Raw genomic sequence first — 16681 nt, forward strand, 5'->3', positions numbered from 1 at the left:
TCCCATTCAATACAGATGTCATCGATTGTTTCCTCCATAGTTTGGCAAAAGAGAGATGGAGAAGTTCTCTGTGGATTCCAATAGGTGGTGATCAGCGCAAGGGGGGGCGACAAGGTTGGTTTAGAAGATGGTTTGGAAGAGACCAGCGGGGTGTTCCATGCCAACAGGACCGCCAGAACCCCGTAGGAGTTAGCAGTGGTTTTGAGAATTTTTAAATTTTGGTCCGATCTCACCGCTATTAAGAGACCTCCTGAGGGACGACCCAGAAGACCCTTTACCGCGGGTGATGTCACGATTTCATAGCCATCCAACACAGGTTTGTCTAGCAGCCATGTTTCCTGGAGGCAAAGGATATCGAACTGTTGAAAGTCAATATTGTTTTGAGTCGTTAAGTGAGCATGTCCCCTTGTGTTCCAGGAGGCCAGCGTTAAAGGTTTTGAATGTAGGGGGACGTCGGCTTCCTCTAATGATTGCTATTTTGCCTTGTTTGGAGCTAGGACTTCTTTGATCCAGTGCCATGGTCCAGTTGGCTTTACAGTGGTTTTCGGTGGTGATAAGACAAAAGTTGAATGTCGGTGTTGAGACCTGTTGGCATGGCTGGCACTTTGAGGTGAACAGTGTCTCTGGGCGTATGCTGATCTGCCCGTGCGTTGTCTGTCTCGCTGGTACTGAGACAGGCACCGGGTAGGTGTGGCTTGCCTGTGTTCATTGTGACCAAGGGACCTTTGGGGTGATGCGTCTGCCCAGGCCACTTTCAATGAGGTTCTGTATTGGGAGGAGTAATCCCTAGAAGGGTCTGTGCGATGGTCGTGGACCTGGTCGGAAGTTGACTTTTTTCTTGATGAGGCATTAAAGTGAGACCTTAGCTTGTCTCTGCGATCATGAAGGCGTCTAGATGGACTCTGGTCGTTGGTAGTTTTCTTCTTTGAGTGTGTCCCATAAGGGGTTGGTTTGTCGGCGTAGGTTTTTATTTCTGAGAGGAGGAACCCCATTGCCTTTAAGTCTTCACCAGCTTGTTTACAAATATCTTGTATTGCCGAGGTATAGATGTAAAGATACGCCTTGGCCTTGTTGTCTCTATGGTATGGTTCGACCCACTGGAAGTGATCCGATTTCAAGTGTTTTAAGGCGGATACTGACGATGATATCTTTAACACAGTTCTTCTATTGAGAATTATGTGTTTGTCTTTGCTTGAGAACTGCTCCATTTTGAATAGGGTTATGGTGCTGGTCGTCTTAACATTGGCCGTGTTCAATTCCGTAGGTTTGAGGGAAGTAGATAACTTTGACGGCCTTGTGTTATCTTCCACGCTATTTTGAACGTGGTTAGTGTTCAATTTGGTCAGAGCAGTTGCCGCAGTTGTGGGCAGATGGTGGGACTCGAGGTTCCTCCCAGTCGACTCTCCTGTTGAAGTGGATTGGACGACAGAGAGGACCTGTACGGTTGGCGACCGAGGAGAGGTTTGTCCAGCGTCTTAGGTGGATGAGAGTATCGTGGGCAAATCGTCCACTTCTTGGACTGGAGTTGGAGATAGAAGGCTCAAATCAAAGGAGTCTTCAGGGATTTTCGGAGACTGAACCAGGGGTGTTATGATTTGAGGCCGTGGCCTGGTCAGAACCAGAGTATCCTTTGAGATAGAGTGGCTGGAGGTTGTTGAGCCGCCTACTGACAGGTGGTTGGAGGGATGGGTCTGCGGCGAGGAGTGGCGATCGCTTGGCACTAGTTTTAATGTCTTTTTACCTGGAAGTCTCCGTTGAGTCCGATCCGGGTTTTGAGCGGATGCGGGGTGAGAACTGGAAGTGGACGTTGAGGCCACTGACGTGAGCTTTGGTTTGCTCGAAAATATTGGAGCAAGGTCAATGTAGGGGTTAGTTAGGGGCGTCTGTGTGGAGCTATCAGCCCAAGTCTTTTGAGGGGGGATCGTCGCCCTTATTGCTGGTGAGTGTGGTTGCAGCGGGCTCAACGGTGCTGGATCTTTTGAAGAGTGAAATATGTCATGTTTCAAGTCGATAGCAGTGATGTAGCCTTCGAGAAAAGTGAGTTTAGACTGGATAGAAGCTAAAATGGCCGTATTGTCTCTTGATGCATCTCCTAGTGATTCATATAGTTTGCAGAAGGGGGCCATTGCGGTTATAGCCGACATGATTGTCGTTAAATCTTTTCTGTTGCCCGATGTGTCTTTTTAAGGTGTGGAGGCAGGGTCCAAGACTGGTCTTTTATTTCTTGGGAAGTCTCTGGGTCCTAAAGATGCCAGATTCGCCAAGGAATGCCTGCGCCTTACTGATCTTCCTTCGAGTTCGACATCACTTGAGTATCTCTCTGTGACGGAGCTCTGGTGTTGGTCGCTGTCATCTTGTATAATAATACTGGGTGGGGGATCTGCCAGCAGCGCCAGGGGGGGGAAAATGGGTGGGTGCGAGTTAGTCTCCGATTGCGCAGACTTTACTTTGTGGGAAGAATCGGACTTGGGCTGTAATAGGTCTAGAATGCCCAAGAGACCCTGGTTTGCCGGGCAATCTTTAAGTGTTGGGTAAGGAAGTGAACTGGGTTCCGAGTTTCTAAAGGGGAACTTCTCAGTTTGGTTGTCTGGAGCGACGATAAGTGGAACAGAATGAGACCGCTCGGGGGACAACGTGGGTGGTATCGGAAGATCTTGTAAGTTGCTTTTGGAAGTTAAGGTTTGGCTCGGGTCTGTAGAGCAAATAGGTGGCTGGGGGCATTCAGTAGCCACAGTTTTTCTGGTTTTTAGGGCAGGTGCTGCTTCGTCAAATGCTTCTAAAATTTCCGCGTCTGACAGCTCAGAGTCGGTGGATAATTTTCTTTTCCCTTGGTTCTTGAAGAAATTTAACAGAGCAGATGATAGGAGAGGCGTAGGTAAAGAAAGTTTGGGTTCACCTCTCTTTTTCCGGGGCTGTGGTCGTGCCTCACTTGTTGGGTGCCTGGTCGATTTTGTTGATACAGACATCAGGGCTTGATGTTTTTTTGTTTTTTTTGTTGGTGCCACCGGTTTATTGGGCAATTGTGTCACTGGCACAGGTTTCGTTCTTGTGTTGGCTTGATTTTTGTAGGGTGGTCTTTTTTTAGGTTGGGGGAGCAGTTTTTTATGCGAAGCAGTGTTCGAGGAGATGAGGTCCTCGTCTGAGTCTGTGTCAGTTATTAGCTCTGAGAGAGAGTTCGTTAATGTGTCTTTAGATTTCTTTTGCGGCTGGAGTTGTCGATCTGGAGAAGGGATAAGAAAAGGAAACTCAGCCGTGAATGTGTTGTCTTGTAAAGTGCTGAGCTCAATATCGGCTGCTTGTGCGGGGTTGGCTGGGATCAGGGCCGGCGCCTTTCTGAGCGCCATTGGGTCCTGTGCGGAGGCTGAGTGCTTTTTTTCCGCCTTATCCGGTAAGTTCCTGGGATCGGCCATGGTTGTATGGATCATCGCCTCAATGGATATATTGGATGTGCGTGGTTGAGGCTCGGAGCGAAGGTCAGGCACAGGTGACGGCTTGTTGGTCGGAGTCAAGTTGAGTGAGGTGTCTAATGGCGCCGCCATGTTGTTCAGCTCCGCCATGCCGTCTGATACAGCAAAATCCGGCCAGACTGTGTCAGATGAGCTAGCTAGCGCGAGCTCCCTCAGACCCACTGACAGGGACCCTCCGGTCCCTGCACAGAACGAGTCACTCGCCGAGGCGGTACGAGGGCAGGTCGCTTCAGAGGCTGGAGTCGTATAGCTGGCCGTTGCTGTAGCGTTGGCTTGTCCGCCTTTGTGCACTGTAGGGTGCCTATGGACGATCCGAGGCTCGGGCCTAGTGGGGGCCGGTGGCTGTAGCCCAGAAGTTGTAGCAGTTCCTTCAGATTGGCTCAACAAGGGGAGAAGGGAATCTTCACGAGGAGTCAAGGCAGGGGACAGCAGCGGAGCGGTCGTCGCCAGGGACCTCGACTGCTGTGAATGAGCTGAGGCCGGGGCGGCCGGTGGTGCGCATAAGTTCTTACGCACTTTGCTTCTAAGTCTGCGCTGGTCTAGATCTTCCTCCATGGTGAGGGGAAATGGGAAATGGGAAAAAGGGGGGGGGGGCGGATCACAATGAGGGTAGGTGGGGAGGTGAAGGAGTGAAGGAGTGAAGGGTGGGAGTGTTTGGTGCGTAGAAGTTAAAGAAGCAAAGAGGAAGGAAACAGTAGGAGGGTAGGGGGGTAGGAGTAAGGGAGTAGGGAAGTAGGAGACCGGTGGGGAAAAGGTGGGGAAAAGGAAAGGTAAAGGAAGAGGGCGGTTGGTAGTTTGTAAACTTCGGGAACAGATTAGTAGCAGGAGTTACCTTGAGACTCCTAGATCGGGCTCTGGAACTCTGGAGCCTTGTCCTGGCGCGGACTGGAGCAGACTGGAACTCTGCCCGAACTCCGCGCGCGCTCCGCGCGCAAGGCAAGTTTTTAAAGGTGCTGCTGGGAAAAATCCTTAAAGACACAGCGGCGTCAGCAGAAGAGCGTAGAAAGCACGTCCTCACTCGATAGAGACTGGAGCAGACTGGAACTCTGCCCGAACTCCGCGCGCGCTCCGCGCGCAAGGCAAGTTTTTAAAGGTGCTGCTGGGAAAAATCCTTAAAGACACAGCGGCGTCAGCAGAAGAGCGTAGAAAGCACGTCCTCACTCGATAGAGACTGGAGCAGACTGGAACTCTGCCCGAACTCCGCGCGCGCTCCGCGCGCAAGGCAAGTTTTTAAAGGTGCTGCTGGGAAAAATCCTTAAAGACACAGCGGCATCAGCAGAAGAGCGTAGAAAGCACGTCCTCACTCGATAGAGACTGGAGCAGACTGGAACTCTGCCTTCAGAAACGATAATGCAACACAGAGAAGGAATGGCTGCAAACCCAGGGCTGCTCTGCCAAGACATCTCTCCAGAGAAGCTGGCCTCAAGCCAGGTGCTTTCCCAGCTGCCAAGAGAGTATCGCTCTGTACACTGACTTTTATCCCGTAATTAAGCGGAGATGACATTTAAAATGATTTTTCCTAGACTGAGCCGTGCTTCCATCCGTAGCTTTTCTCTATGACTTTCTTCTTTCTCTTCCAATATTCGTCACCCCCTGGACAATCTTCTTCACTCTGCTCATCTGAAGACATATCATCCTCAGTCTCCTCACTTTTGCCTAACCCCTACTCCGGCTGCTTAATCACTGTCTTCTTACTATCCCCATGTCAGTTCTCATCACCTTTGACCCACTTTGGGTCTTACTTCCTCCCTCCATTCTTCAACTCCACGACAGGTTTTATTTCCTCACTCTTTCCACCTGATCTTGTCTCTTTATGTCACTCCTCTCCTGGCTTTTCTACCTCCCTCCTTTCCTCTGTTACTAGTACTGACTTACAATCCAATCCTGGTTTGACTTCCTCCCTCTGTTCTTCCTTTCTCTCACCTTAGATCTCACCAGTCTATTCTCTTCTGTAGAGATCATCTCCTCCTCTCTCCTACTGTCACTTCTCCAGCTCCCCTCTCTAGCACAATCCTGTCTCCAATCTCCAAAGTCTCTGTGGCTCTTCAACTCCCCTCTCCTCTTCTCCCCCCTTCTCTCCTCTACTCCCCTCTGCTTTCCTCTCCTCCTCTCTCCTCCCCTTCACTCTCCTCTCCTACCCTCTCCTGCCATCTCCTCCCCTCTCGTCCCCTCATCTCAACTCTCCTCCCCACTCCTCTCCTCCTCAACCTTTTCCAAATAAGAGTCACCTGTTCCTGTCAGCCACCACACTAAACTGGGGTTCTGGGCTTATAAAGCAATATGCCCCCTCCCCCTGATTGAAATTAGGGCTGATAGTCTGCATCTGTGAGTCTAAAGGGTTTAAAGGTTGGGATTGGTTGGGCTCTCTCACTTCCTGATACTCAAATTGAAGCTGAGAGGGCTGGGCTAACTCAATAAGACAAATGGTGGCTCTTTTGAAACTCTGTATGCAGAGAGAAGCTGAACAGCTGTAGATGTATGTGGAAGAGAGCATTTGTTGCTGCTGTCGGAAAAGCAAGTGTGTTAGGGGGTCACTAGGAGTGTTTATGTATCTGCCAAGGTCTCCCAGCCCTTGAAAGTGAACCTATGTGGGTTCTTTAAGACGAGGTAACAGTATCTGAGATGGATGGGGGTGCAGATCTTACTCATACATCAATAATCAGACTGACTCAGGAAGTTTGTAAACATTAACTGTTTTAATAACAAGGCTTTAAAACAGGCAGTACAACAGACATCAACGGACGGTACACAGCTCACTCAACGAGTTCTCGAAAACATTTCATAAAAAACAACACTTTATAGTAAAAACTCGTCATAGGTGATGTCATACTACGTGGCATAAAATAAGAAAACCTACTGGGGGATGTGGTAGGCTTAAAGGGAACATCTACATATGTTTTCCCTGGGGGTAGAGGGTCGTGATTAGGTCTCTAAGATCAGGTGGGCAACTAAGCCCATCCCAAGTGCAAGTCATCTTCCCTGTTAGACTAATACACAATATACTATTGGCTTCTCAAACTATAGGGCTCCTTAATACGTGGCCCTTTACAATTGGTTGGCACGCTTGTACCCTTCTGGAATATTCCATACGCTAGCAACGCGCAAGCTGGTACCCCAGGTTCTGGGGGTTGGCCTGGTCATGCCTCCACACCCAATTAGCCCAACATTCATCATCACTCCTGCAGTCTGCCATTCAATTACTTTGTTTGAACTTGGCCCTGCGAAGGCTCACTGTGCCTGAGAATAAAAGGGAGTGAAGGCATGGCCTTATCTTCTGGTCTCGGTGTAGCTTGCCCCAAATTCTATTTTCATCTGACCATGTGACTAGAGACCATGTTTTGAGCTCCTCTGTTGCATTTAATACTATTAAATGAAGAAACCTTGTCACTTCCAGTGTTTTTCCATTACAAATCACACAAGCATTTGGCTTGCTTCTCACATTCATGCATCTTCTTGAGTAGAATCAGGCTCTCGGCGGCCTGACTCTTGACACTGGGCCAGGCAAGCCTTGTTGAATCTTCCTTCGCCATCAGCTATTCTTATTCTGCTGCACCACACTTCCAGCCCTTTTATATGCTGGGTCCAAGTTTGCTAAAATGCCTTGTTCAACATCCAGATTCTATACATTCCTATATATATATATATATATATATATATTTATATATATATATATAAATATTGGCGCATTCCGGTAGAGGTACTTGGCTTCTCCTCTACACTCCCCCCTCTGGTTGATTTATCGAGCACTCTTCTATCAGCCTTCACATCCAGACATCCTTTTCTCAATATTTACATTACTCCTTTTAGACCTCCTGCTGACTTCACATGTTCATCAACACTCCAGGACATTAGAGTGTGTCGTCCATACGGGGTGCGGTAGATCCATCTTCCCACATACTTCTTGTGGGTCTTTGGATACACGAACTACGTTCCCTCAGGTGCATGAATATTGGCCATTACATAGTCTCAGATTTCCTCATCTGTCAGCTCTTTGGGTCCAAACCTAGACTCAACATAAATCATGATCTTCATTCCTGTCGCTTTCTTTGTGGTCTTCTTGTACTGTGTGATTATTATTCTGATCACACATAATCCAAACATGATCATCACCAACAAGGCTCCAAGGAAATTGAAAATATTCACCATCCATTGTGCAACCCATGAAAAGATCGATGCACACCAGCTGTCATCTGTGATGTCTTCCACTTCATCTTCCATATTGATGTGCAAGTTTGTCAATATCGTTATGGCCTCTGTCAAGGTTCCATTTTCTTTATCGTGAGAAGGTATGAATGTGCAACATGATTCTCCGATTTTGGCACAAACACCTCCATCCATAGCTGTAATCATATCCAATACATATCTGTTCTGAAGAGTCATCAGTCGTGTGGCTCTCAACTCTTCCTTAATAGCATTGAATCCCTTTATGGTAGTGTTAATTGTCTGTAGACGCTCCCCTCTGGTTATCTGTAACCATCTGGCATTTGCCATCCTCTGGATCCCAGCATGAAGATTGTTGTGAATATCGCTGAAGTCTGGCTGAACAACCTGTGCTCATATGGAATGTCATTGAAAGCTTCTATAGATTTAGCTGAGAAGTAATTCTCCCTCCTTGTTCGATTGAGGAATCCAATTGATCTGTTCTTTCTCAGGTCAACATCTGCTTTTGGAAACTCAATGTTCAGGTCACTCTTCAGAATCACTAATGCTAGAACATGAACAACCGGTAGGATAGCTCAACGGCAACGTGCTTGCCTTGGAAGCAAGACGACACGGAGCAACACATGTTCGATTCTCGGGTCCCCGCTTAGAAACCTCTGGGTATTAAGCGCGTTATAAATAACCTATATGTCATCATATCATGTCATGTCATGCCATAGAACACAGTCCTCCCCAATCTCTGTGCAGCTTCATGTATGCTCTGGATCCACAGGCCCAATAGTGATCCATTATCACTATGGTTCCATCCTTCATTCCTGGCACATCGAAGATTCGACCGCACTGCTGATTCTCTCCAACTTTTCTTCTGCCATTATTTCTGAAGCATAGCTCTGCACTAGCAAGAGGCACTATCTGCAATGGGCCTCCTTTGTCTTCAACCCATGTCAGTGGCTTTGCAAGTTTTGGCCAGAGAGGTTTGCATCCTTTTTCCACACAATTTATAACTGGTTTGTGATGTCCTGTTACTGCCACAGCTCTGCATACGACTATGCCTTCTTCCCAGCCATCTGGAGAAAGTACTGTTCCCATCATCTGCATCTGGCCTCTTTCCTTGCATCTTCGTATTTCTTCATCAGTCTTTCCTTGACAATTGAGCTTCTTATTTATCTCCCATCGGATTCATGCTCCCTTCATTTCATGCTTTTCGTATCTTATCACATGATCTCTGTTGTGTGCTCTTGCTCTTGTCTTCAAATCTTGAACATAATCATCTTCTTCTGGGGTTGACCATTCCATCACCCATACCAAGGATGCTTTTTGACCCTGGAACTGACTTCTTGTAGGGCAGAGTGCAAGGTGAGGCAGGCAATGAGCTTTTTGGACGTCTATTTCTATAGCTATGAATATCTTGGACTTCCCCATAGCATAAGGTAGGAGAGCACAAACATAGAAATCCTCCTCAGAGGTTCTCTTCCCTGCCTCCTTGTTGTTACCCAAATGTTCTGTACTGTCTAGATAATTATTTAACTCATAATCATCTTCCCTTGCACTTCTATTGGGTCTCTTCTTTGTATAGTGAGTGTGTACGTAATGATCATGGAGCATATCAAAAACAGACCTTCCCACAGGGGGAATCATAGGAATACTTGTTTGAGAAATAGGTGACCTTACATGTGTCACTGATGTAGGGATAACCACATATGGCCTTGGTCTCCTTACAACATCTAACTCTGCATAGGTCACTGGAGTGGGGAGAATCAAAGGAACTCCTACCTTTCTGGGACCAGCAAGGTAATCAGTGTTTATTCGCAAAAATAGAAAAACAATGATAGATGCTGTGCACACATATATTATGCACCAATACATGAGACCCCACCACTGGTGTTTCTCCACACGTAGTTAATCTGCTCACTTTCTGGAACTGGATTATTCTCAATAGACCACATCATGCCTGTGTATTACTTTTAAGGAAGGAAAAAACCTTTTTAATCAGGAAGCCTTGTTAGATGCTCTGGTAGCTGCTGAATTTGCTCAATTATCGCTGCCAACAATCTTCTAATCGCAGGGCCATTCTTGGTATCCTGCACAAAAGTGTGAATGTCAGTGCTACACCCAGCAAGAGCAGGGTAAGCTCTGAGCATAAAAACAAAGACAGCGAGAAGGAGTCTATGGATATCGACATCAGACAGAATCATGTATCTGACCAAAGAGAAACTCAGTGAGGAAAGAATCAGGGAACTGCTCCCTTTTCCAATGGTCAAATATAAAGTCAAGATCTGGCATTTTCTGCACACCAGCACTTTCTAAAGTCCAAATTGACAAGATTCTTGTGGCTTGAGAACAGTTACCTTTTGCACTTCTGCTGAAATATCTCTAAAGAGTGTCCGAGGCAAGCCACAGTCCAAATGCATATTTGCATTTATTTAACCAGCTATCTTACCGTCCTTCTTCCTCGTCTTTGATCACGTCTGCACGTGCTGAACTGCTTCTTCTTGTCTTGCTTCCAAATTGGGTGAGGGTGTTCTGGTCTCACCAGCATACGGCTTCACACTGTCCAAGTGAATCCAGGCACGCCTTTATTGGACTTTTACTGAAGATGGAGTAACATTCTCCACTATATATGGTCCACTAAATCGGGGCTCATACCACTTCCTAGTGAACTTGCAAATTAAAATGGGATCTCTAGCAAATAGTTAAGGTACAAGTAGTTCTTTAGGTTCAGTTGCTGAATGGTCTTCATCTGTGTCCTGAGACCGACACCCCTTACGCATGAGTTGATCTGAAATGACAGATACTAGCGGTCATACATGCTAAGTAGGCATGTAGCTCCTTTACTAACAATTCTGAAGTCATCTGGGCATCACTTCTACTCCTTGATGGAGGGGACAGGGGCATTCTCATTCGCCTTCCCATCACTAACTGATGGGGTGTGAGGTGGTGGTCCGACCCAGGCTGATTCCTTAATCCATATAATGCAAAGGGCAGGCAATAAAGCCATCCCTTTTCAGTGTTACTTTCTATTTGGCAATTACCTCTTTGAGAACACCGTTGAGTCTCTCACATATTCCATTCGCTTGCATATGATAAGCAGAAGAAAACTTGTGTTTTATACTAAGCAATAGACTGATCTGTTCAAATACTTCTTTAACAAAATGGGGCCCATTGTCGGAATCTCAGCACCTCATATACTCCACATCTAGGAAAGACTTCTCGTACAAAGAATTTTGCTGCACAAGTGGCATCAGGATGTGTACATGGACCAGCTTCAATCCATCTTGAAAAGGGGCACAGCACCACTATCATATACCTATATCCACTACATACTTGCAGCATGTAAACATAATCGATGTGTAAATGCTGAAAAGAACCATTCGGCCAAGGAATTACTCCTCTGATTGTTCGCAATGTGTGCCCAGCTGTAAGTTTTGTCATACAATGCAATTTACTAAATAAAATGCAACGTGTTCTAACAGGTTTGGTACAAACCAGTCTTCTGCAATGGCTGCAGAAAGACTCTCCCTAGCTACATGCGCAGGGTAGTGTAGCTGTTCTAATGCTACCCTTAATAAGGCTACAGGCATCACCGGTTTCCAGTGCTGTACTGTCGCCACAATGCTTCAGAGGGGGATAAAGAACACCCCCTCCATGTCCATAGCTCTTTCTCTTCCTGAAGAGCACTACCTTGAACTCCCATCAACTGTGTTCTAGACAAATGATTAAACCCTTCATTTACATGCTGTGACTTTAAGAAATGTGGAATTAAAAGGAATGCATCTCTTCAACATGCCTGCCTTGGGAAAGCTATGTTTTAGAGGTGAAATGTGCCTGGATAGATACAGGGGGGCGAGTCTGTTTCTGCAAAGATATACATTCAAGATTTCTTTAATAAATAAGCTATTTGTAAACAGTGGTGTGGCAGAAGTGTTGTGCCCTTCTTGACCTTCGATCCCACTGTCGACCCTATAAAAATATCATTCATCGAATCGATGCGCACATGATAGATCTGAGAAGGGTGAAAAGAGGATTCAATTTACCTGGAATCTGAACCTATCACCTGCATGTTAGGTACTCAGCTTTGCAACAAGCACATTGAGCCACTGAGCTGTTTTAGCCACAGGCATTTAGGCGGGAACTGAGACATGAAACAAAATCAAAATATACAGGAACAGAGGTGGGTTGTAAGATGTAATGTAACAAACAATCTTGTGCCTGCGTTGTAAGCAATGCAAGAAGCCCAGGGTGGATGATTATGGAGTGTCACAGAGCAGAACCTTTTTGTATTTCTTCTATTTTTAATGTGCTTACACCACCGGTGAGACTGCTTCTAAGCACTGGAGGCGTCCATGGTAAACATGCGGAGTTGAGGGGTAAAAGAAAAGATGAAAAGACAGTCTAGCAACCGTATGATGGGAAGCAAAACTGAGGTCAGTGTTCTTGGGTACTTTATTTGGTCATGTTAGCGTCATGTATGCAGCACTACAGACCTCCTCGGTCGAGATAGCACAAAAAACCTGAAATGGAGTGCGCATACACTCTGGTAATATAAAGTGGATACAAAGTTAACAGGGAGTGTGCCGCAGTAGTGGAGTGTCTGGTGATTTCCCTAGGTCACCTCTAAAGTGAGATTGTCCTCTACTTGCCACGCACAACAGTGAAGGAGTAATAGCAATGCACTGGTTTAAATAAAGTACAAGATAACAAGGTATATGGGACCCATATGGGATTTTGCCTATGCGGCTACATTTATTTTGATGTGTGCAATCAAGTATTTTGTATGTAGATGTTCTATTAAGGACCAGTTCATACAGTCCTTCCTAAATTATTCTTGTTAGAAGACAAATTGATCTGTACCAAGTTTCCACATTTGCTAAAAACCAAGTCTCTCAAAATGAAAACCAATTTTGCACTGAGCACAATTTCCAAATCTATTAGCAGCAATTTCATAACATTTAACCATTGGATACCATTTATTCGCAGAACAAAGCTAATTGTCCTGCTAACAGCCACTGACAGCAATTTTCTAGCAATGAAGTTACTCAAAATAAGGACCAATTTTGCACAGAGCAAAATTTCCACATCTACGAGCAGCTGACCTGTCTTTCAACCAACTAAGGTAGTCATCAGGGCTAAAATATGACAAACCTTTGCAATGTCCAAACCCTTGTTCACATATACAAGTGCCCATATATTGGCACAATTTGAATGATGAATCTGACAACTTGTGACTGGATCTACGTCTCTCTGTATGTGGTGTTACATCCACATTTTACATTTCTGCGTTTATGATTCTGTGCTCGCAGTTTAATGCTCCTGGAAATGTTTGCAGATGCTCACAGGACACATCCGTGCTTCATCGAATCTGATTCTGTCTAAATTGTAGTTTTGGTTTGATAAGGTATGTTGCTTAAATTCCGTCTTGAAGTCACTTCCAGCTGTGGTGCATCTAATGGGCCATGTCTGTATCAGCTTAAAATGCTGAGCACGCAAGAGTAAACTGCTTCAATTGCAGACTAGAAAGGAACCGCACGGCAAAAGACAATTTAGTCTTTGATGTGTGTAGTTTGAGGTTGACAGTCAACATCCAGGACTGAATTATGGCTAGGTAATCATGGAGACGAGTGACAGTATCACCCAAGGATTGGTTGATGGCTATATTAGAATCTTTGAGGAGAGTGCCAGAGGCTCCATGTAAAGTGTACAAGGGATTCGCGAGAAGATGGAGCCTTGGGGGACTCTGCAGGAGTCTTGGTGTCTATTGAAACCAACAAGTCCATCTGGACGGCCTGGTGTCTGCCTGAGAGATGTAAACCAATTTAGGACAGTGGGCCTCATAATGAGGTTGCCTGTAAAACCCACCGGTAGATGCCAGGATACCGGCAACACAAAACACTTTTACCGGGATATCACAGGCGGCAGCGGTACGGTTATTTCCCATTCCCATAGGACTCCATGGGAATGGGAAACCTGAAGCACTGGCATCATTGGTAACGGTGCCAGTGCTTCAGTGAAAAGGCTGCTGGTAGGGGCCTGAACTCCCAGCAGGTCAGGCCTGCCAGGAGATCCATGGCCACCACGGGGATAATCAAAGTGAGCCGGACCGAAAAAGGTGCCCGTAACTTCTGACCACCACCTTGATTTCTGGACTGACTCACTTTTAATGAGGGCCAATGCCAGAGAATCCCATCCTGGTCAACTGTGTCGAATGCAGCTGAGAGCCCATGGAGGACAGGGAGGCATGAGTCCCCCTTATCCATGATTTGGAAGCCATCATCCACCACCTGGATGGTGACTGTCTCAATGCTACACTTGGGGCAGAATCCTGACTGATAGTCATTTAGGAGGTGAAGTTGTTCGATTCAGGCAAGTATTTTTGGAGTGACTACTACGCGATACAAGGAAACAGGGCTTCAGTAAAGCTCATTTTCTTTTCACAAAGTCTTAAGATTCGAGAGATGTAAATTTCCAAATTAAACTGGTAGTCACTAATATTTAAGGTAAATAAAAAAAAAAGATTCCCGGACTCAACATACCAAGGGCCTCTTAGTAAAATATGCTCTATGAACTCTTGCCTCTCATGCCACAATAGGAAATTATTTGAAGATGTTACCAACTATACAATTTACCGCTTAAGGCCCCAAAATTAAGTAAACTCATCCTAGCCCTAGTAAATATTCTACATCACTGCCAATTAGGCAATAGCCCCTTAGGAGAAGGTACAACATTGGCCTTGATAAAGCACCAGAATGGACTTGAAACACTTGTTGGTCACTATGCTTTCAAAAATATTGGATAAATTACTTCATGCATTAAATTAATAAAGGACCATAGATTGTTTCCTTGCATAAATGTCAACTTTGGTTGTTGACATGCAGTTCAGAAACTGTACGCTCAGCTTCAGTTATTTCCACCTGGGGGGTGGGAGTTTGGAGGGTGAGTAGGATTGAAAATAATTTCTCGGAAAGGTACCCATAGAAACAAAGAAAAATAAGACAAGGGAGAGCTCACTGGTTCCAGAACTACATGTCGTTCACAATGGCCTTCACTGCATACAAGGTCATGAAAACGTTCCTCTTTAAAGAACACCTTGCCACACATTGACCCTTTGCTAACAATTCGAACCCCTCCGCACCTTTGCATCGGTTCTCTCTCGGTATCTCACTCTCTCTGTATTTGCACATAGTTTGAACAATGCTTTGATGCTTTCAAGTTACGCTCACACTATAGAAATCCCAGACATACTTAAGAGCTAACAGAAAAATTGAGGGAAAGGTAAACAAGATGAGTTGTGGAAGGGGAAACAATAGAAATAGAGAGAAATAGAGTGAATGGAGAATAAGGCTGGTGGGAACACGAGGACAGAAAGCAGAAGGTTGAGAGAGAGAGAGTGAAGAAGGGGAGGGAAAAGGTTAGGGGTGGATAACATGTTTGAGAGAGTAGCGGGTTAGTCTTTGTGGCCATTGCAGGACTTCCTCATCTTTCACCTAATCTTTAAAAGTTAGTGTTCAGTCACTGACTAGTTTGACCAATTCATTCCCTTACCTACTGTTACCACCAACATTCACGTTTATACATACTCTTTGCAAGACTCCGCCACTCTTGGCAGTCCCAAGAGTGTGGCTGGGTTATAAAATAAAGAGATTCCCTGGCAAGTAAGCCATCAAACCTCCAGGATTGCCGAAGCACACACCTGAGCTCCTCATACCTCCAACAGTGCATTGCGTACTCACTTACAACAGGCTAAATCTGTCTTGGAAACCACAAAACCTTGGAACATATCCACCTCCTCCCTTTCGCGGAACTACATTTCACATAACAGGACTGACATACACCCAAGCTATCACAGAACAGTCTTCCCCTGCTGCATCTCTCCTCCCCCTGTGTTTTCATCCTCTTAGGAAGGATAGCTCAGGGGCAACGCGTTTGTCTTGGAAAAAGGACAATGCAGTGCAACACAGGTTTGAATCCCGATTCCGTGCTTAGAAACGACTCCTGGTATTAAGTGCGTTATAAATGAACAATTATTATTATATTATAATATCTTCCCCTGACTTATTTTCTCTCTTCCAGCTGAAAGTTCTGGAGTCCAGCCTAGGTCCTCTGAAACTACTGTGGTGGAAATTTGGTACAGTATGAAATTAGATAAACATAAACACATTTGTTTGATAAATGTTCTAGTTTGTTTGTCTGCATTACATGTGTGAGGCATTCAACCATCCTCATGGTGAGTTTGCGCTCACCTGGACCTTTTTTTAAATTGTCTATGAAATTGAATGATGGTAGATCAACCTCTGGAAAATGCATGGGGCTAATCTGCACGCATTTTCCTATGCTCACCACACGACATACACATAGACCTGTGTACGCTCAGTGGACAAAGCCTACAGGCGCAGTTACCCTGTCATATTTAGTTGGGGTCTGGCAGGTGGAGTACACAATGCATCTGAGAAGGGAGAGGGCCTAGCCTTCCTCCTGCCATGGCCAGCCTAATTAACTAATAAAGGCTCCATATATCCACCCGCTCCTTTTGTGAGCTCTGCAGATGGTGGCAGTAATTAACATCATTAAATACGACGAGAGTGCACTTTGAACAGGCCCACATGGGGCCTAGCTGCAGAGGCTAACAAAGGAGAGAGGAAACCCCAACAACCTTTGATATGCACTTTGTCAACCTGAAGCCAGCTCCCGCCCTTAGTGTTAATGTACAGTGAAATGTCACGTCTGGGACTGCGTGTATCACAGTAGTCAACCCCACCGGGGGGACCCCATTCAGAAGGTACAAGTATGTGGATTGACAGGGCCAGAAAGTCTGATCCCGCTGCAGCTTCAAGGGAGACCTGCCGCTTTAATCAGGAACCACAGAGAGCTCCATTGACCAGAGAGACCCTTTTGATCCACAACAACAGGAAGAAGGGTGGGACATACTATTACATGTTTTCACATCTTTAGCTTTTTTGTTGCAAATCACTATGGTTATGACCTTCTGCATACAGGAGATTGTTGGTGGGGGTCCAGGATTGGTTCATTAAGGTAGGCTTAGCCTGCACCAATCACTG

This window comes from Ambystoma mexicanum, chromosome 6p (assembly GCF_040938575.1).
Source record: "Ambystoma mexicanum isolate Mex_15411 chromosome 6p, UKY_AmexF1_1, whole genome shotgun sequence".
Lineage (NCBI taxonomy): Eukaryota > Metazoa > Chordata > Amphibia > Caudata > Ambystomatidae > Ambystoma > Ambystoma mexicanum.